The 22,481-nt window shown below is 37.0% G+C and overlaps 1 non-coding gene across 1 annotated transcript; it reads left to right on the forward strand.

Moving 5' to 3' along the window:
• The first annotated feature begins 14,304 nt into the window (after positions 1-14,304).
• On the forward strand, positions 14,305-14,411 carry LOC128283390 (small nucleolar RNA R71). Its single transcript, XR_008273731.1, has one exon. It is a non-coding gene; the product is annotated as a small nucleolar RNA R71 (small nucleolar RNA).
• Positions 14,412-22,481: the final 8,070 nt, after the last annotated feature.

Raw genomic sequence — 22,481 nt, forward strand, 5'->3', positions numbered from 1 at the left:
GGGTCAGAGATGAATATGCTAAAAATTTGAAATTTATGGTAGAAAATGAAAGGTTGTTGATAGATAAACAACTTTTACAAAATGATTTTTGATGAAAACATAATTTAGGGACTAAAATGTAAAGTTGTGAAATTTGATGAAAAATTTTGAATTTTTATGAATACATGTGCTGTAAATTTTGTAATGGGGTTTTGGCTAGGCTTGGAATAGGGAGTAAATTGCATAAGTTTCATTTTCCGTGCCTAAGGACGAAATTGGAAATTATGGAAAAGTTAGGGGCAAAATGGTAATTTTGCCTAGGACGTAAATTGTGTCCAAATAAATATGAAATATGTGAAATTGATGATTAAAGCTATTTATATAGATTCAGACAACACAAATTCGAGGTTAGACCGAGGAAAAGAAAAGGTTTCGGATTAGTGGATTTTATACGCGAACAAGTATTGAGGTAAGTTCGTGTAACTTAATCGAGCATGTAATTATGTTAAATTAAATGTTGTGATTGTATGAAATGTGATTATCATTTATGTGATTTACTTGGATGTTACAATATGAGAAATTAATACATGCTTGAAAATGGTGAAAAAGCGTTATGTCCTGATTGAATATTGAATTTCGATGAATATATGTGCTTTCCCGAAATGAATGAGGTCCTGCATTCGTTGCTGACAGGAATTAGCTCAGACGAGTAAACCTATTGACCTTATTTTAGGAAGGATTTAGCCTTGATGGGTAATCCTAATACGATATCTCTCGAGTATATGTTACATTTAGGATTTGGCCTGGACTGGTAATCCTAATTGAGCTCTTCTGAGCATACGTTATATAAAAGATTTAGCTTGGACTGGTAATCCTGTTATACGTCATGTGGCTCAAGAGTGTGTTCCTTGATTAGGTACCCTAGTGGGTACTCTTGAAAAAGAATTGACAGGTTATTGAATCGTACACCTCGAGTGTACCACTTGAACATCCATCGAGATTTTTATGATTCAGAGGACACAAGTATTGACATGGTATAAGAATTATGAGATGAAATGATAATGATTTAAATGAATATTGCATGATGAGCTCATCTATGTTTACTTTATTGATATGAAGATTTTGGTTACTAACATGTTTGATTGAATGCATGTGTTTAGGAAATTTTGCTAATGAATGGAAAAACATGATATTATATGCTTAGATTTAATAACGGGATTGGTAAGTTTAGTTTTTGTTATACGAACTTACTAAGCATGTAATGCTTACTTCGTTTTATTTTACTTATTTTATAGTGCCCAGAAGCTCGCGAAGGTTGGAGATCATTGTAGCATCGTCACATTATCAACTAGTTATTTTGGGGTATACATATAGTAGAATCATTTTGGTAAATGGCATGTATAGGACAACCTGACCATTAGTGGCTTGAAAATGATATTTGTAATCTAGCCATTGGAATGGCTAGTAATGGTTTTTTTGATATACTTGTAAAGTCATGCTACAGTAGCTAAATATATGTTAAGCGGTTCTTCAAATTATGCTTAACACATGGAATATACCAAGGTAAGATTATAAACATATATGCATGTAATGATATGCCTTGTTGAATGATGAAATTTACTTAATTTGAATGCTTGAAATGGTTGGTATTTGGATGTGTGTTTCAAGTGCAGGTCATGGGTGTGATTTTGGGTGAGAAATGAAGATAGAAATGGCTTTATTTTGTCCACACGGGTAGATACACGGACGTGTGTCTAGACCGTGTGTGACACATGGCCTGGTACATTGGCGTGTGGTTAGGCCATGTCTCCTCTGCACCTTAATTTTGAGAAATAGAATGCTCAGAATTGAGCATACGGGTAGAGACACGGACGTGTGTCTCAGTCATGTGTGCTACACGGCCTAGAACATGGGCGTGTGTCCTGGCCATGTGAAACCTGCACCTAATTTCAAATTAAATTAATTAACCACACGGCCTAGCACATGGGCGTGTGGCATGACCGTGTATACAAGTTAGAGAGTTACACGAGGTCGAACACTGCCTGTAGCACGGGCGTGTCCCAGTGTTACATGTGCGTGTCCCTTGGACCACATAGGTGTGTGAGCCCTGCACCTTGGAAAATTTTTTGTAAATTTTTAAAGCTCCCGATTAAGTCCCGACCCGATTCTAATGCTCGTATTGTGCCTCAAGTGTCCAATTAAGGGACGTTTTGTATGATCTTGGTAATGAATAGTAATTTACATAGATTATTGTAAAATGTTCTGAAATTTTTGGTAATACTCTGAAACCCTGTTCAGACGATGGGTACAGGTTAGGGGTGTTACAATAGCCATCGACTTTCCCTTTAGAGATCGCGTTTATAGTCCCAACGGACCCTTTTCGACTCCACCGCGATGAACAGACTTAGACACTTTATAGACCTTTCATACATTGGCACCAAACTTAACGGACACCTCATCTTACACATTCCAGACATGCTCTTACATTCATATCTTTGACTCCAAAATTCTTATCACATACTCTACATTTGTCAGATTCTTGCAAACTATACATGCAAATCTTATCCAATATTCATATCTTAGCATACTCATCATAACATTCTTTTCTAATCTCAGTTCATGGTTCATACAATTCTTCATAGGAGTATTTAGAATAAATGAGTATACAAACTGGAGTTAACTTTGGGACTCACCTAACACCCATGATCAATAGTATGATCTCTAGATCCTAACATCCATCATGAAACCTCAACAATTTACTGCTTACAAGACATAGAGATACCATTAAAACTCATTCATATAACTTTTATCATCACCTGAAACCCAAGTAAAGCTCTATTCAACACCTTATTTCCTCATCTTACTAATTACTTATATAAAAGAGACTTACTCTTTCAAAAGTCAACATGCAAGTCCATAATATTACCTAGGATATAAAACAACCCTCTGCATGAACTCTTATCATTAGTTTCAATTTAGCAAGAAAAATCATCGATCAACTTCAAAGTAAGTTAGTGATGGTGTTTTCAAATAAAAGAAAGAAGATAAGCCCCTCTTTTTCTTATAAATCTCACATCAATAAATATATAAATCCCATATTTTCATAGTGAAACTTGACACGTGTAACCAACTTTTAAAATTATCTTATTAGTGGCTTACAGCTGTAGAGAAACATATGCAAGGATCCAAAATCTTTATGTATCATTGAGTTACCCCTTCATTCAATCTTGACCATCTTGTTATAACGTAACTTGCACAATAACTAAACCAACTTGCTGTACCTTACTTTTGGCGGTACCCTCATTACCCAAGAATCCTTGATACACCTACCAATCCCTTCTTCTATACATATCCACACATTCTAAGAACAATCCTTACCTTATACTTTATTATTAACTATGCGCTTGAGCTATCCGCCAAAAGCATTGATTGGGCAAATAGGATCTCACCACACAGATTATTCCCGTTTACTAGCCAACTCGAGACCCGCCAAAACTAGGTGTTACATAAATGCCATATAATTAATTACTTGATCTTTATAATCAGTGCCCTCACTCTAAAATTCTTCATCTCTCTAAGTGAGTGTAAAATATTTTTTTCTTCTTGAGAGTGATAGCACACTCAGGTTTGATATGTCCAAAACCTCCACACTCATGGAATTTAATTCCTATCTTCTTTGGAGAAGGTGTCTTTTCTTTCAAAAAGGCGTTCCCCGTTGTTTAGCTATCATATTTTCATATTTCTTTTAATTTTTTTTACATACTATGTTGAAGTTCTTGGTAGGTAAGATTAGTTTCTCTCCAAGTTCAACAATAGAAGCAGTTGCCAAATATAATGATGTAACAAAAATTTGAACATTGTTTGAACATTTAAGGTAATGTTCTTTTTAAACTTCACTTATTCCTTATATATTCTTCTAAATTCATTTCAAAGGTTCTGAGTGAACTTTTGAGCTCTCCAAGTTTGAGAGTGGTAGCATTTTTAGCCTCTTCGATTGTAGCAACTTTTATAGTGGACCTTTTTAGTAATGATCGAAGAAAGTTGAAAACCAATTTTACCTCAGAAAAATGTTCAACAAGACAAAATGCTTCATTAGAAATTTCAAATAAATGAGCATAATAATCAGAAATAGTTTCTTCCTCACCCTTTTTTAAATATTCAAACCTAGAAGTAAAGATATTGAGTTTAGATATGCTAACTAATGCATTACCTTTATGTTGATTTTGGAAAAGCTCCCTAACATCTTTGGTAGATTCATACTTGGAAATGGATTATTCTATATCACCCCACTAAAGATTGCATTTAAGGTTTTCCAATTGTAATTTGCAACATTTTCTTTTTTGACAATATACTTTTCTTAGTGGTGGTTATTCCATCAACATTTGTTGTAATAGGGAGTGCCCACCCAATTCCATGGATCTCTAAGCCCTCTCATCAAAGGACTTTATAAAGGTCCTTATTATAACCTTCCAATAAGCACAGTTTGATGAACTAGTCAACAAGGGTGACCAAGAGGTAGAGTTACCTTTTTTCATGTCCTCCATTGGTGCAAACCAGATTCAGGATCTTGTTTAAGTATGTTTGAAGACAAGCTTTGATACCAATTGAAAGTCACATTTACTTGTAGATGTTACACTTTTTTTTTTTGTCAAAATTAATGTTGAAACACTTGTTTCGGCAAAACTATTAAGCAAATTATAACAAAAGAGTATAAGTTGAAAATAATATTGAGATTGTTTATATAGTTTGAGTAACAATCTTACCTTTATGGAGTTTTGCTCAAAAAATGAATCTACCAAACAACTTTTCCAAATGCTCCTAATGATTAAATCCCTAGCTACCCATACTAGTGCATAATGTTTTACACTTACTCTCCCAAATATCCCCACATACATGTAAATGAAACCCTTTAATAAAACCTAAGATATCAAAGATAAAAAAAAATTAGTAAAAGTATCCCGAAATAGACATAATAAAGCACTCAAAACTCATGCAAAAGTAAGCAAGTCTACAACATTTAAAGCAATACATATGTGATTCAAACTTAGATAACATTATCTTATCTACTTGTATGCTGAAATTTGAATGATCAACTGATAAACCTTAATTTAAAAGAAAATTGATAAGCTTTTTAAATCTCTCATTTAGTTGGCCTAATGACCTCCCCCTTGGATATAAGAGTCACTATGAAGTTTAAACTCTTGAAAGCCTTAAAAAATAATCTTATTCTTACTAAGGACTTAGTGCAAGTTTATTTATTTCTTCTTTAAAATTAAACCTTACATTTGTTGCCTATTTCAAAATACCAAACTATTTAATGCAAAGATAGAAGTCAAAATTATAAATCTAACAAGATATTTCTTGTTGAAACTGTAACATCCTACACTCGACTTAAAAGATAATCGAATATAGAACGCTACATTTGTCACCGAAGTGACTAAAAAAATTGAACATTTAATCATCATACATATAAAATGAGTTTTAAAACATGATACACATAAATTCAAACATTCGTTGAGAAAAATAGATGAAAATTGAGCTTAAATAGACCTTAAAACCATGGTTAGGGCTCAAATACACAAATAGTGTACCAAGAATCAATACCGGGTTTTGAGTACCAAAACTTGGGTCATTTTTCAACAATTTATCTTCAATGGTTCCTTACTCTGGTACAAATTAGGGATGTATCGATACTTGCAAACATGTACCAACACTCGAGGCTATGTATTGATACATGCATCTATTGTTTCAAAATCTTGGCTATTGACTTAAAAAGTACAAGGACTTGCATATTTAGGCATATTTAAGCCAATTTAAGTATTGCAAACATGCTCCAACACACACTTAAACATGAAAATATAAGACCAAACCAATACCAGCAAAATTGACATGCCAAAACATATCCATAACATACAATTTCAAGAACAAACATACTTTAAAACAAAATTTAGCCTATTAGGTAATGTGTACACAACTAAAAAAAATGCATATAATTAGAATCTCAACATAAAATCAAATATCATACATCAAGCTTGCTAATAAGTGCTAAAAACATGAACCAAAACACCAAAAACAATGCAAGATAAGAAACCAACATCCAAATTAAACTCCTATAATTAGGTACATGCTGTAACATCTCAATTTTGGACCTAGTCAGAATAGTGGTTTTGAGACCACAAATATAAAGTAGAAATAATTATTTTATGATTATTATGAGGTCTATGATATGATTCCATACTTGTGTGAAAATTTCATGAAGAAATTTTATTGATAAAGTGCCCAATTTGACATTTAGGACTAAATTGCAAAAGTTGCAAAATGTGAGTTCTAGAAGCTTTAAGCATAAAATTTCCATGGATTATTAATTAGAGGTCCTTAAATAGTAATTTTCCCAATTTCTATTTTTATTGACAAAAATGGGCATGAATAGGAAAAATTTGAAAGAAAGGCCTTAAGGGCATTTTTATCATTTTGTTAATAAAAATATAAAAAAGGGAAAATAAGTCAAAAATTGGTGTCCATCTTCTTCATGTGTGCTGAAATTTCTAAGGGTTCCAAGCTAGGGTTTCTTTAACTTTCAAGCTCAATAGTAAGTGCATCCTAGCCCCGCTTTTAATGCTCTTTACATTTTTGAAACCCTCGTAACCTGATTTACCTATTTCTAGCCATATTTTGAAGTAGGGTTCATGTTTGAAATTTGACCCATGTATGACATGCATATGTTTTGATGTTTAATGGAAGAATATGAATGTTTGATGTGTGATAAACATCTTTTACTAAGTGATTTCTACTGAAAATGGCTAAAAAGGACTTATTTGTAAAGTTTGTAAAATGAGTAGTAAGATGTATGATTTAATGAGAAATGTAGGCTGCTATGCGCATGTTATAAGTTTGGCTAGGCTTGGGTAACAGAGAAAATGAACAAATTTTAATTTACGAGCCTAGGGGCTAATTTGTAATTAGGTATGGTTTAGGGGAAAAATTGTAATTTTGACAAAGTATGGTTTATGGACTGGTTTGAACAATGTGATAATTAAATAAGTGAAATTTGCTATTATAGATAAAAAAACAGAGTCAGGACCTAAACCGAGGAAAGAATAATGTTGTGGACTAAATCAAATAGCTAGTCATATTTTGGGACCGAGGTAAGTTCGTGTGTAAATAATGCAACATTACATTATTATATTTTTAATTCTTTGATATTGCATGAATTGTGTAATTGTCTTTGAGGATTTAATTAATAATGATTTGATGACGATTTAAAGAAGTTTGATATCTCGAAACCCCAGTTGAACCTTAGGAATAGTGATCGCGTGATTTCGTGATAGGTTTTAAATATTTATAATTACTCGTTCTTGAAACTAGCTATTATCGTGATGTAGGCAAGTGTACCTACTGAACAGTAGTATAGTTTTAGCAAGACCAGATTGTCGAACCCAAAGGAACTAAAAGTACTAGTAATAACTTTCTTTTTATTATCTAGCCTAATAATAAAGAGGTTTTTGTTTTAATTAACTAATTATCTAAACTAAGAACACACAGAGAAAAGAATTGGGGAATTGCTTTTGGGAAAAATCGATTGACTTAAGACAATACCTAAGGAAAAATCCACCTAGACTTTACTTGTTATTCTAGCTCCGAATCGGACGATTTATTCATTCAAATTGTTCCGTAAAGATCCCTAATTTATGTTATTATCCCTATTCAAGACTAATAAAGTCTAATCCCTAAATTAAATAACTGAGACTTTTCTCTAGTTAACACTCTAGGGTTGCATTAACTCGATATATGGATCCCCTTATTAGGTTTCACCTTAATCCGAAAAAAACTTGTCACCTTATTTCTATGAGCACAATCAACTCCGCTTAATTATGATAAATGTACTCTTAGCTAGGGTCTATTCCTCCTCTGAATAAGAGCTTCTCTTGAATTAGTATCCTGGAATATTAAAACAAGAATTAAGAACACATAATTAAGAATAAGTTAAATATTTATCATACGATTCAGAAAATAATAACAAGATTCGTCTTAGGTTTCATTCCCCTTAGGTATTTAGGGGTTTTAGTTCATAACTAAATAAGAAAACATCTCAGAAGAATATAGAATACAAAACATAAAGAAAACCCAAAACTCCTGAAGGGAAATTGAGGAGAGATCTTCAGTCTTGACGATGAATCCGGCTTCTGAGATGGATCAATCGGCTTCCTCAGAGTAATTCCTTACTCCCCCTTCTCCATCCCCCTTTTCTTCCTCCTCTAGGGTTTATTTATAGGCTTTGGAATGCCTTTTAGCCCTCAAAATTAGCCCTTTCCGAATTGGAGTCAACTTGGGCTAAGCAGGGACATGCCCGTGTACGATTACTTCAGGCCGTGTTCGAGCCTGCCAAATTGACACGGCCGTGTGGTCTGCCCGTACAAATCGTGCTTCAATTCTGCAAAATTGACACGGCCATGTGGGCTGCCCGTGTGAGGAAATCCAGGCCGTGTTGAGTTCGTATTTTGGTCCATTTTCTCTATTTTTTGCCCGTTTCTCGTTCCTTTCACTCTCCTATGCTCTCCTAAGTATAAAACATGAAATTAAAGAATTAGGAGCATCGAATTCACCAATTCTAATGAGAAATCATCCATAAAATGCATTAAACATGGGGTAAAAATATGTATAATTTACGGTTTATCAAATACCCCCACACTTAAGCATTTGCTTGTCCTCAAGCAAAATCCTCAACTCATAATCAAAATCAATTCTTCCCAACTTACGATTCCTATCGATAATATCTCAAAATAATCCATAGGTAATCATACATTGAGGATTCAACTAAAAGAACATCAAAGTCTCAAACATTCCAAGTTGAGTATTAATCATGCAAACATAGGTGTCTCTCTACATCTAAGTAATTACCTTTGATTTAGAATATCATAGAGTTTCACATCTTCACTAAAGATTCACTCAAATCACTCAAGGTGTTTAAGGACAATAAATGAAGCACTCACTAGTCAATACTGAAAGAAATGGTTAGAATCGAGATTGAATTGAAAGATTACCTAACTAGAAAAAGAGTAAATGTTCACTTGCGTACAACAGAGCTTCTTCTCAGAATATGAGATTATAGATATGTATACATATTTTTTTTTAAGAACATGTTAAATACAAAGTAGAATAAAACATAGCTAAGCAACTATTTCATTTCAAATCTCAACAAAAATGGGGCTTAAATTAATTTAGGGGATTCAACAACAATGGGTTAAAGGTTAATATTAAGGGTAATACAAGAAGTGACTTGTTAGGCTCAAGGGGTTCACTAGGGGTTAATTGTAGAGGTAGGCTTTTCGTGGCATGAGTGGGTTAATCCTAAGTGCCTTAATCATTTTTATATATCAAATCAAATGGTGTGGTCTCGACATGCATAATCAAGCAAGTTCTAGAATAACAGTTCAATACTGTTGCACTCAAAGTAATAATAAAAGTAAGCATGAAAGAATTAATAGATGCTCAAAAGGCTCAAAAATCTCACAAAAATTATGGCTTTTTTATGTTAGACTCGTGAATTCCAATTCAAAGTAATACCTAGACTTGGGGAAACAACCTATAATTTTAAATTCTTAAAAAGTAACTTATCATGCTTGATTCTCTAGTGTCTTAAAGTTTAAACAATCAATGCATAAATCCCTATGTTCTAATTCAAGATATATCAATCAAAATCATAACTCAATTAAATTGTATCCTAATTATAAAATGAGAGCTTTTCAAGAGAACAAGGTGATTGTTCAGGGATTTTTCTGATAATAAAATAAATACCCCCCACACTTAAGATGTACATTGCCCTCAATGTACAAAGATAGGTATTATAGAATTTAAGAATAAGATAGGGAGAGAAATGAAACTTCCTGTATGATGAATTCCTTGAACTGGAGTTTTTGGAGAGTAATTGGTTCGAGAGTGGAGGAGGATACTCCAGCAGTCGTAAAGGTTCATTAGTCCATAAGTCCTGCGCCACAAGAATATTATATCTAGTGGTGGCTATGGTCATGGTCGAGCAGGACATGGCAGTCGTGGAGAACCTTTCCCGGTGGAGTTTTAGTTCCTATGTGATGATGAGCTTAAGAGCTCTATATAACTGTGATAAAATCAGGAACTTTTAAGGGGATATGAGGAGGAATAATTACTCAAAAAGAAATAACCAAAATTAATAATTAAAAATAAAATTTCTAAAGTCTAATAAAAATAATAAAAATAGTTTCAATAATAATTAAAAACATAAAATAATAAATAAATATTTCTAAACATCTTCATCGCTGGATGGTTCGCGAGGTGGGACTGGCAATGAGATGTGAAGGTACTGACAAATTTGCTGTAGAGTAGCATCAATGTTGTCAAATCGTTAAAAACACTGATGCTCGAATTGGGTGAGGTGCTCAGAGATGTCAGCATATGAAGCCACCGCATGAACTGGACGAGAGGGTGGTGGTGGCTGAGTCGGTGGGTCCTCGTGCTGTGGGGGGACATCATCAGGAATGTCCTCATAGGCCTCCTCCTCGGTAGATTGGGTGAGACGATACTGGGGAGGGTAGGTTCCTCAGTGCCTCTCGATCATCCTCATGCTAAGCATGCTCGAGATGCCTTGTGGAGACATCTGGCCGATGAGGGTGAGGGATGATTCTTGGGTCGCGGTGTTGAAGAGCCCGAAGTGTCACACCAGCCTAGTCATGTAGGGGCCAATAGAGATGACCCCCTTCTGATGCCACTCTTTCTGGTGCTGAATCACAAGGGCGATGAAATAGGCAAGGTCGATGACGTGCCCTTGCGACATGCACCATAAGAAGTAGACGTCATGGGTGTTGATGATGCCATTGCTCTCTCGCCTCCTTGTAATCGTGTGAGCTAAAATAGCGTGTAAATAGATCAAAGATGGTGCGAGAACTGATGCCTTGGAGCGGCTAGGATTATAGGAGGGCGTGCTAGGGCCAACGTGTGCCAGCATTTCAAGGGAGAGACATGTATGTGGTGACTGAGAACCTGTAGTTCATTCTCTGAAACTCATCCGTATATAGGCCTAGCACAGCACCGAACTCTGGGACACTTAGCTGGCGGATTAATCTGCCTAGGCAAAATTGAACCGTGCCGGGATTATCGTACCTTGTCATTAAGATCTGAAGATGGAACATTGAGCAGAGTTCCATCGTGAGCTCGAGGTATGTCGGCTCGATAATCCTGAAGAACATCTCCCAAGGGTCGGTGGTTAGGAGAGCCCGAATCGTGTCAGCCATCTGGACTTGTTCTACGGCAGCCCAGTCGATGCAGCGGCCTGCAACTAAGGGTCAGGGCCGAAGTATCTGGAAAAGCTCTTCTTGGAGCCCTCAGGGAAACTGCAGGAGAGGGTGATGAATTTCCGCAGTTGGACCCGCAGAAGATAACGCTCCATTCCTTTTCTTTGAAGCGGGGACAGCGGATTTCTTTCCTCGTGAAGACAACATTGTATACATATAATTTTTAAAGAAGAATAATAGTAAATACATAAATTTGGAAAGCCATGAATTTAAACTACTAATTTCAGCCAAAATATGAACCAAACTCAACCAATAGAATTCTCTTTGATAGCATAATTTCGTGACATTGTAAGGGCATGAGGATGGGCATAATAATGGCATGTGGATGACAAAGGAATGAAACTTTCCTAACAACCTACATTAACATAAAATGCATGATAAAGAATCTAATAATGCAGGAAATAATGAACAAAATGAACATAGTATGATAAAAATAACAATTATTTTAAGAATAAGCATTAAAAATAAGTAGAATAGAGGTGGAAAGAGTGAACAAACGCTAAGGGAGAGAGATTGGGCTTTAAAAATGAAGTTGGAAGCGACTCACGGGCATGGCAGGGAGACCGTGTAGAGTTGCAGCGGCTAGGGTTAGGGTTTTTGAATGGAGAAGAAAGTGAATAGTGTAGGGTATTTATAGATTTTGGGGCGAACGGTCATGGCACACGCCCATGTCCCTCAATTTCAACCCCTGTGATTTGCAAATTTCAAATTTGGGCGCGTCTGACATTTAGTACACGCCCGTGTTCCTCAAGCGTATGGGTTCACACAGTCGTGTCGCACGACCGTGTCTATCTTCGTTCGCTTCTTCTACGCCCGTGTGTGTAAGCCCCACGCCCGTGTTCATTTAACAAGTTCGACCATAGGTGTTAGACACGGGCGTGTCACACGCCCATGCTGTTTTAACAGGTTCGTCCATGGTTCTTCCCTACGGGCGTATCTCACGCCTGTGGTGTTTTGGCAGGCTCGACCACGGCGATGTCGCACGGCCGGCATTTTATCGTAGCCCGTGTTGGGGAAATCTTTTGCCCTGTTTTCACACGGCCTTAAGCATGCCCATGTGCTTGGCGTCTCTGTGGAAACACCTGTATTCAAGATTTCTATTAGTAGGTTAGGAGTTAAATACCAAAATTTAAAGAAATTAATAATGTTAGTGCTCAGGTTGCCTCCTGAGAATCGCTTATTTATAGTCTAAACTCGACTTAGCTCTTCAGTGAATGGTCATGGTGGTTTGAGGAGTTTATACTCCTCATTCCTGTTATCAATCTTATCAAAATAAGGTTTTAACCGGGTGTTGTTTACTTTAAAAGTGCCGAACTTGGGATGACTCAACTCTACCGTACCGAATGGAAAAATACTGAGTATAGTAAGAGGGATTTCCTCATTCGGTGTGGTAGTGACAATGTGGAGATCTGCGACATCTAATAAGACCTTATCACCAACCTTAAGTAAATTTGGGGAGGTATCAAACTCATTCTGGCGTAATTTTGGTTTATCATGTGTTCTTGGTTTATGTGTTTGCCATTCGTCTACCTCCTCTATCCGTAGCCTTCATTCTTCATGAATGTGTCATCTATCCTTACTGGAACATGACTCGTGAACTTCTTTGAAACTTAATTTCTGCAAAGCAGGTTGTGTCATATTGTCAGTTTTAGTAGACTGGTGTGGACCATTACCTTCAATGTTCGATGTGATGCCAGAATTACGAGCTTGAAGGGTGATCATTTCGTCTCCCACACGAAGTGTAAGCTCACCTGTGCCAACATTAATAATTTTTTTAACAGTTGCTAAAAAGGGCCTCCCTAAAATCAAAAGGGTGTTATTATCCTCCTCTATGTCTAGAACAATAAAATCAACGGGAAATATGAACTTATCTACTTTCACTAGTACATCTTCAATAATACCCCTAGGAAATCTTATAGTTTTATTTGCCAATTGAATGCTCATCCTAGTTTGTTTAGGTTTCCCAAGACCTAGTTGCTTAAACATTTTGTAAAGCTCTTTTAAAAATTTCATTGCATTCGGCATCTGTGACAGAGCTTTAATAAACGGTAAGTTAATATGTAATTTTTTCAAAAGTTTAAGGAATTTACCGAATTGTTCGTCTGAGCGGTCTTTCCTTGTCACGTTAGGGTATGGGACACGAGGTTTATATTCCTCATTCATCGTTTTGTTATGACTTACCTCACTTTTACCTCTGCTCACCACAGTTTCTTGCATCAATTCTGGCTCAGGTGCAATGAATCCTTCCTTATCTTGAGTACTAATTGCATTGAGGTGTTCCCTTGGGCTAGGTTTAGTATTACTTGGTAAGCTACCTTGTGGTCATTCGGAGATTAGTTTGGATAGCTGGCCTATTTGAGTTTCGAGTTCTTGGATTGATGCTTGTTGATATTTAAGTGCTGTCTCAATATTTTGGAAATAATTTTCTGACACCGAGATGAATTTAGAGAGCATCTCCTCAAGGTTCGGTTTCTTCTTTTGTTGATAAGATGGCTATTGAAAACCCTGAGGATTTTGTGGCTTTTGATCCCCTTGACCACCCCAGGAGAAATTTGGGTGGTTCCTCAAACCAGCATTATAAGTATTACTGTATGGGTTATTTTGAGACCTAAAGTTATTGTTACCCATATAGTTGACTTGTTCTTCTTCGGTTGTAGGATTGAAGGATTGATATTATGTATGTGCACCTCCTCCACTTGAGTCACACCTCATTACTGGATGTACCTGTGTAGAACCAAGTAAACCATCAATCTTTTTATTGAGAAGTTCTAACTGATTTGACAGCATAGTAACTGAGTCAATGTTATAAACGCCTGCTATTTTTGTTGGCTTAGTCCTCATGACTTACCACTGACAGTTATTCAGTGACATTTCTTCAATGAATTCATAAGCCTCTTCAGGTGTTTTGTTATTGATGGTTCCTCCAGCAGCTGTGTCAATCATCTTTCTTGTCGAGGGATTCACACCATTGTAAAATGTTTGAACTTGCAGCCATAGAGGTAACCCATGCTGAGGGCACCTTCGCAATAGATCCTTGTATCTCTCCCATGCATCGTAAAGTGTTTCTAAGTCCATCTGCACAAAATAAGAGATATCATTACGTAACTTAGCAGTTTTAGTCGGCGAAAAATATTTTAGTAAAAATTTTTCGGTCATTTGTTCCCAAGTAGTGCTAGACCCTCGTGGTAACGAGTTCAACCACTATTTAGCTTTTTTTCTCAGTGAAAAAGGAAATAACTGAAGGTGAATGGCTTCATCAGAAACACCATTAATTTTGAAAGTGTCGCAAAACTCCAAAAAATTCGCCAAGTGAGTGTTGGGACCCTCATCCTACAAACCATCAAACTGAACAAACTGCTGTATCATCTGAATTATGTTAGGTTTCAGTTCAAAATTATTCGCAGCAATAGCAGGTCTAACTATACTTGACTCAGTTCCTGTTAAAGAAGGTTTAGCATAGTCATACATAGTACGTGGAGTAGGATTTTGTTTAGCTGCAATTGCAGGAGGTAGCTGATTGCCTTGGTTTTCAGCCATCTCTTCAGCTGTGGGTTGATTATCGTTCTTGCTCATTCTCCGTGTATCTTAAGCTTCGCCTTATTTCTCTTTGGTTTCTATGAATTGTGCGATCTATTTTTTTGTCAAAAAGTAATGGTCCCGACGGGTTTCTTCTGGTCATAAACTATAAAAACCTGCCAAGAGAAAGAAAAAGTAAATTAATTAGTAATAATAATAAAAAAATTAAATTAAATTGCAAGAAAAATAAATGGCTAAAGTAATAAAAATTTAGCATTCCTAATATTTCAATTCCCCGGCAACGGCGCCAAAAACTTGATCACGTGATTTCGTGATAGGTTTTAAATATTTATAATTAATCATTCTTAAAACTAACTATTATCGCGATGTAGGAAGTGTACCTATTGAACAGTAGCATAGTTTTAGCAAGACCTGATTGTCGAACCCAAAGGAACTAAAAGTACTAGTAATAACTGTCTTTTTATTATCTAGACTAAGAATAAGGAGGTTTTTATTTTAATTATCTAATTATCTAAACTAAGAACACATAGAGCAAAGAATTGGGGAATTGCTTTTGGGAAAAATTGATTGACTTAAGACAATACCTAAGGAAAAATCCACCTAGACTTTACTTGTTATTCTGGCTCCGAATCGGACAATTTATTCATTCAACTTATTCCGTAGAGATCCCTAAGTTATGTTATTATCCCTATTCAAGACTAATAACATCTAATCCCTAGATTGAATAACCGAGACTTTTCTCTAATTAACACTCTAGGGTTGCATTAACTCGATCTATTGATCCCCTTATTAGGTTTCACCCTAATCCGGTAAAATCTTGTCACCCTATTTCTAAGCGCGCAATCAACTCCGCTTAATTATGATAAATGTACTCTTAGCCAGGGTCTATTTCTCCTCTGAATAAGAGCTTATCTTGAATTAGTATCCTGGGATAGCAAAACAAGAATTAAGAACACATAATTAAGAACAAGTTAAATATTTATCATACGATTCAAAAAATAATAACAAGATTCGTCTTAGGTTTCATTCTCCTTAGGTATTTAGGGATTTTAGTTCATAACTAGATAAGAAAATATCTCAGAAGAATATAGAATACAAAATATAAAGAAAACCCAAAACTCTTGAAGGAAATTGAGGAGAGATCTTCAGCCTTGATAATGAATCTGGCTTCTAAGATGGATCAATCGGCTTCCCTGGAGTAATTCCTTACTCCCCCTTCTCCGTCCCTATTTTCTTCCTCCTCTAGGGTGTATTTATAGGCTTTGGAATGCCTTTTAACCCTCAAAATTAGCCCTTTCTGAATTGGACTCAACTTGGGCTCGGTAGGGACACGCCCGTGTAACACGCTCGTGTGCGATTACTTCAGGCCGTGTTTAGATCTGCCAAATTGACACGGCCATGTGGTCTGCCCGTGCGAATCATGCTTCGATTTTGCCAAATTGACACGGCCATGTGGGCTGCCCGTGTGAGGAAATCCAGGCCGTGTTGAGTTCGTATTTTGGCTCATTTTCTCTATGTTTTGCCCATTTCTCGTTCCTTTCACTCTCCTATGCTCTTCTAAGTATAAAACATGAAATTAAAGAATTAGGAGCATCGAATTCACCAATTCTAATGAGAAATCATCCATAAAATGCATTAAACATGGGGTAAAAATATGTATAATTTACGGTTTATCAAATAGTTAGGATACAAATGTCATTACATTAGGGCGATATGTGATCCCATGTAAGACCATATCTGGGACATGGCATGTGAAAGCCCAAAATTGACCCTAGTCAGGAAGTGGTTTCGGGACCGCTAAACTGAGTCACCGAAATGTTTGAGCGTAATATTTATTGTCTATAATATGTATTTATGAATGTGTGAAAATTTCAAGCTTCGATTTAGTCGATTGCATGTGAATTCAGTTATTAGAACTTGTGTGACACTTTTGAAATGTGATAGGCTAATCTATAAGGACCTAATAGTGCATGTAATCAAAAGGAGGACTTGCATGTCAAATTTCCCCCTAATAGCTAGGGGCGGCCATGACAAGGATTATGGGCAAAAACATGTCATAAAACATGTTGTGACAATGGTGTATGTAAGAAAAAAATAAAATAATGAGCATGGGAATTGAATAATGAAAGGGAAGAAAAAAAAAAAAGAATAGTGAGTGTTCCCCCCCCCTTGCCGTGAGTTGAAGAAAAGAGAAAAAAATTTTGTTCATCCTTTTCATTCTCTCTTGGCCGAAAATTCTAAGGAAGAATGAGGGAGTTTTTGCTTCATGTTTAGTTTGGAAGAGGATTAGGAAGAGGTTTGGCCATACTTGTATCAAGATTAAGGTATGTTTGATGTTGTGCCATGAGATTCATACATGTTTTTGGTTGCTAACTTGATGTTCTTGTTAGCCATGGTTCAAATCCTTGCTATGTCATGGGGATGGTATTCGGCCAAGGTGGATGTTGTGTTAATGCCATTGCATGTTAAATATGAAGCTTGCTAATGATACATGTGATGGTGGATTGATGACTCTTGGACTTTCTTTTTAGCATTTTTGAGTGAGACATTAAGTTCTTTGTTTAACCATGACCAAAATCGAAATGGTATGGTGTTGTGATGTATTTGGCCATGGTACATCCATAAGTATAATTTATGCTTATTGCATGGTAGGTAAGATTTGTGTTTTGGATTTATGTTCATGTTTAGTTATAATCAACTTTGAGATTCGGCTCTAGCATATATATATATATATGTTTGCACATGATGTATTGGTATGACATATATACTATCTCAAGGTATATATTTACATATGATGATGTTTCGGTTATGAAGTAAATGATTGATGCGTATTGAGTTACAATATGGAATGCGTTAGTGAGTAAAATGTATGCCGTTTATGTGTGGTATTAAGTGTATAATTGGCCTCAACATGGACATGCATATTCGGCCACATGAGGGGGATTGGTGTGCATGCATTCGGTTAGAGGCAAGCATATTGATGCCTATTCTTGGCTTAGAAAATTCGGCTAAGGAGAGTACTAACTAATGTAATTGAGTTTGATTCATGATTTCGTACATATGTGACTTTAATGTCTAATGAAAATATGTGGGCTAAGTACCTTGAATTCCTCTTCGATGCTGAAATGATTAAATCAATTTATTTGTTAAATTAAGCTCAAGAGCAAAGGGAGCTAAATCCGATAAAGGGAAGGAAAAGTGGTCGAATAGCCATCGAATCATTCGACAACATCCGAGGTAAGTTCTTGAGTAATAGAGCTTAAATTATGATTTGATTAGATCATGTCTCAAGTAAATCGAAATCATGCTCTTTGTGTGTGGATATTGAACCGAAATGTGCAAGAGTGATAAGTGTATTGTATTTGAGTTTTGCTAAGGAAAATGAAATACGAATGTGTCATGATTTAGTGTTAAATGTGCATGTTTATTCGAATGGTGTCCGGGCTAAGTCCCGAAGGCTTTTGTGCTAAATGACTAAATCCGGGACAATTCCGAAGGCATTTGTGTGAGTTACCAAAATCGGGTTAAGTCCCGAAGGCATTTGTGCGAGTTACCAAAATCGGGTTAAGTCCCGAAGGAATTCGTGCGAGTTACTAAATCCGGGCTAATTCCCGAAGGCAATTGTGCGAATCACTATAACCGGGGAATGTCCCGAAGACAATCGAGGGAGTCGCTATATCCGGTTAAATTCCGAAGGTACGTGATTCGGAAACAAACGATCTTGCTGTAAAAATCCCAATTAATACGCTTGAAAAATTCCAGCAATGAGGTATGTTCGTATGTGCATTGGAATAGTTGAGTTCCTTCGAATAATATTCACTCAGTTGAGTAATGAGCTTCCGGTATTTGGCTAAGATGATCCCTTATGTATGAACATAGGGTTGGAATGTAAAGTAGAAATGATTTGAAAGTATGTATATACGGAATTATCCGTTTAGTTATATGAATGCTATACCTCTGTTGTTCTTAAATTCTTCGCTCAAAACTTACTAAGCATAAATTGCTTACTCCGTTTCTTTGTTTCTTTGTTTTATAGATTTTGGCTCGTCAGCTATCGGACTCGGGATTTTTGGAAGTCGAAGTCTCCCACACTATCAAAGCCCCTTTTGGTACAATTTTGGTTGAGCTTTGAAATGGCATGTATAGGACTACCCTTTGTTGTTTTTCAAGTACTTTTTGTGATGTATGTGTACGGCCATGCGAAAATGGCTCGTAGAAGTGGAGTATGGCATTAGACCATTTGTGTTTATGTATATATGTATGGTTTCATGATGTGACTATGGACTGGAATGGAAGTGTTGGGCAAATGATCAGCCATTGGAATGGCTAAATATGATTATATGTGGACCTATGTATGACAAAACTCTAGTTGGTCCATGGAAACCACGAAATAGGTAAAGTTTACCTTGAAAACAGATGCTGACAGCAGCAGTGGTGTGGATTTGAAAAATCACGAAAATTTGTAGAAATGGAATTAAATGGGGAATAAATTATGTAAATTAACCTTGATGAATCTACTTTCATATGGAAGAAACGAAAAGGTCATATGAGTTATATGTTAAGAGATATTAAAGTTCTCGTGGAACAGGGCCAGAACGGTTTCTGGATCCCCTGTTCCGACTTTGGAAATTCACTATAAATTAACCAGAGATAATTAGGAGTAATGCCATAAATGTATAGATTCCTCTTTGAGTCTAGTTTCTATAGAAACAAACGACATCAGTATTGAAGCCCTGTACAGGGAGATATCCAAGTCGTGATGCTCGAAGGTCAGAGTAGTCAATCCCTGTAACAGGGGAGACTTTAACTAATAAACTGTACTAATTAGCCCAACCAAAAATTCTAGAAAAAAATATGTAGATGGAAGTATGAGTCTAGTTTTACGGAAAAATTACGAAACTGATTTCTGAGCTTTGAAACTCAAGATATGATCTTTAAATGACAAGTGACGCAAGAACCAACTTGTCTGGAAATTTTAAATGGACTGTGAAAATAATTAAGTCTGTGCACCTTGTGTTCGACTCGATAGCGGACTCAGTGCACGGGTGTTACAATTTTATTGGTATCGAGCTACGGTTTAGTCGATTCTAGGACTACCGTAATGCGTTTGGGTCTAGCTATACATGCCATTTTATGTGATTATTTGATAGTGTGGTGATTTCGACATTTGCAAATGTGTTTATTTATAGTAATGGATCCCGATCCCGACCGAAGCGGTAGTGATGATCTTTGAGTGTAGCGCTGCTCCCAAGACAAGGGACAAAGGCCATGGACTCTCAACCTAATGCTAGTAATCCGAATGATGAGGCTAGGCGGGCTTTTATAGCGTGATGAATGATTGGTTCAACCAATACATTCGAACTAATACTACTGTTCCACAACCTCCATTCCCGACAAATACCACCCCACACCTACAATACCTCCAGAATCGACCAAATAAGGTCAAATAAGCCCCATTGACAAAATCCGAAAACATGGGGCTCTGAATTTAAAGCTACGGATAGCGACGATGCCGAGCAAGCTGAATTTTGGTTGGACAACACTATCCGGCACTCGATGAGCTATCTTGTACACCGATGAATGCCTAAAGTGTACTATCTCCTTGCTACGATTCTACCTACTATTGGTGGAGTACTCGACTTCACAGTGCCCGAGAGCAAGTAACTTGGGAGTTTTTCCAAACCGAGTTTGGAAAAAGTATATCATCGAGATTTGTTGATCAAAATGGAAGGAATTTCTTGAGCTTAAGCAAGGTTCTATGTCGATTCATCGATTCGAGCGAAAATTTGTTAGACTTAGTAGATACGCCGGAATGTATTTCGTCCGAGGCTCTCATGTGTAAACGCTCGAGGATGGGCTGAATGAAGATATAAAAATGTTCGTTGGCATTCTTGAAATACGAGAGTTCAGAGTACTTGTCGAGCGAGCTTGTAAAGTCAAGAGCTTAGAAAAGAAAAACAAAAAGTGGATGTGGGAACCGGAGAGTTTCGTAAAAGATCCTCGGAAAGTCTCTTCAACAGCATCGAAGAAATTTCGTGATGATGTGGGCGGTCTAGAGGCACTTCGGCCTTTTAGACGAGATCGTGATCGACCCCACAATGGTACACGAGGCACTTGCCGCCAAGTGTTGGGAATGAACGCCGAGACGTAAGCGAGTGTCGACATTGTGGCAAATGGCATTCTGGAAGTTGTAGATTCTGTGACCGCTCCTGTTACAAGTGCGGATCAGTTGACCACTTCATTAAAGATTGCCCAAGGTTGTCCGAACAGAATGTAGATCAGAGTGGGAAACCGGGCGCTACCACTGCTCGAGGTAGACCCTCTAGAAATACGGGCAATGCTAGTGGTGGTCAGAGAAGATCTAGAGATGCTACGACCAGATCTGAGGCTCGCGCTCCTGCTAGGGCTTATGCCATACGCGCACGTGAGGATGCTTCCTCGCCAGATGTTATTACCGATACTTTCACTCTCTTTGATACTAATGTGATTGCTTTGATTGACCCTGGTTCTACTCATTCTTATATATGCGAAACCTTAGCATCCAGTAAGACTTTACCTATTGAGTCTACTGAGTTCGTAATTCGGGTGTCAAATCCCTTGGGTCGTTACGTGCTTGTCGACAAAGTGTGTAAGAAATGCCCCCTAGTAATTCGAGGTTCCTGTTTTCCGGCGGACTTGATGCTGTTGCCGTTTGACGAATTTGATATTATCCTCGGTTTAGGTTGGTTGATTGTGCATGATGCGGTTGTGAATTTCAAAAGCAAGACTATGGATTTGAGGTGCGCAAATAACGAGATGATCCGAGTTGAGTCTACGGACTTAAAGGGTTGCCGGTGTAATATCATCAATGTTGGCCCGAAATATGTAAGAAAGGGTGCGAAGCATACCTTGCGTATGTACTTGATGATAAGGAGTTAGAAATAAAACCCGAATCTGCTTGGTGGTTTGTGAATACGGATGTTTTTCCCAAAAATTACCGGGTTTGCCACTGTTCGGAGATAGAGTTTGGTATTGAGCTTGTACCGGGGACTACGCCAATTTCGATAGCTTCGTATCGTATGGCACTAACCGAGTTAAAGGAGTTGAAAGCTCAGTTGTAAGAATTGACGGATAGAGGTTTCGCTCGACCAAGTTTCTCACCTTGGGGTGCATCAGTATTGTTTGTGAAAAAGAAGGACGGAACCATGAGGTTGTGCATTGACTATCGTCAGCTGAATAAAGTGACGATAAAGAATAAATATCCGTATCAGCGTATTGATGATTTGTTTGATCAACTAAAGGGAGCCTCGGTGTTTTCAAAGATAGATTTGAGATCGGGTTATTACCGATTCATGGATTCGAGATTCGGATGTACCCAAACCGCTTTCGAATGAGGTACGGTCACTCGAGTTCTTAGTGATGCCATTCGGCTCACTAATGCCCTGCGGTATTTATGGATTTGATGAATCGGATCTTGACAAGATTTGGACCGGTTCGTAGTTGTGTTCATTGATGACATCTTGGTCTATTCAAGAGATGAGACCGAACATCTTGAACACCGAGATTAGTGTTGCAAATTTCACGGATAAGTAGTTATATGCTAAGTTCAAGCAAGTGTGAGTTCGGTTAAGAGAGGTTAGCTTCTTGGGTCATGTGGTATCT

This window comes from Gossypium arboreum, chromosome 10 (genome assembly GCF_025698485.1).
Source record: "Gossypium arboreum isolate Shixiya-1 chromosome 10, ASM2569848v2, whole genome shotgun sequence".
NCBI lineage: Eukaryota > Viridiplantae > Streptophyta > Magnoliopsida > Malvales > Malvaceae > Gossypium > Gossypium arboreum.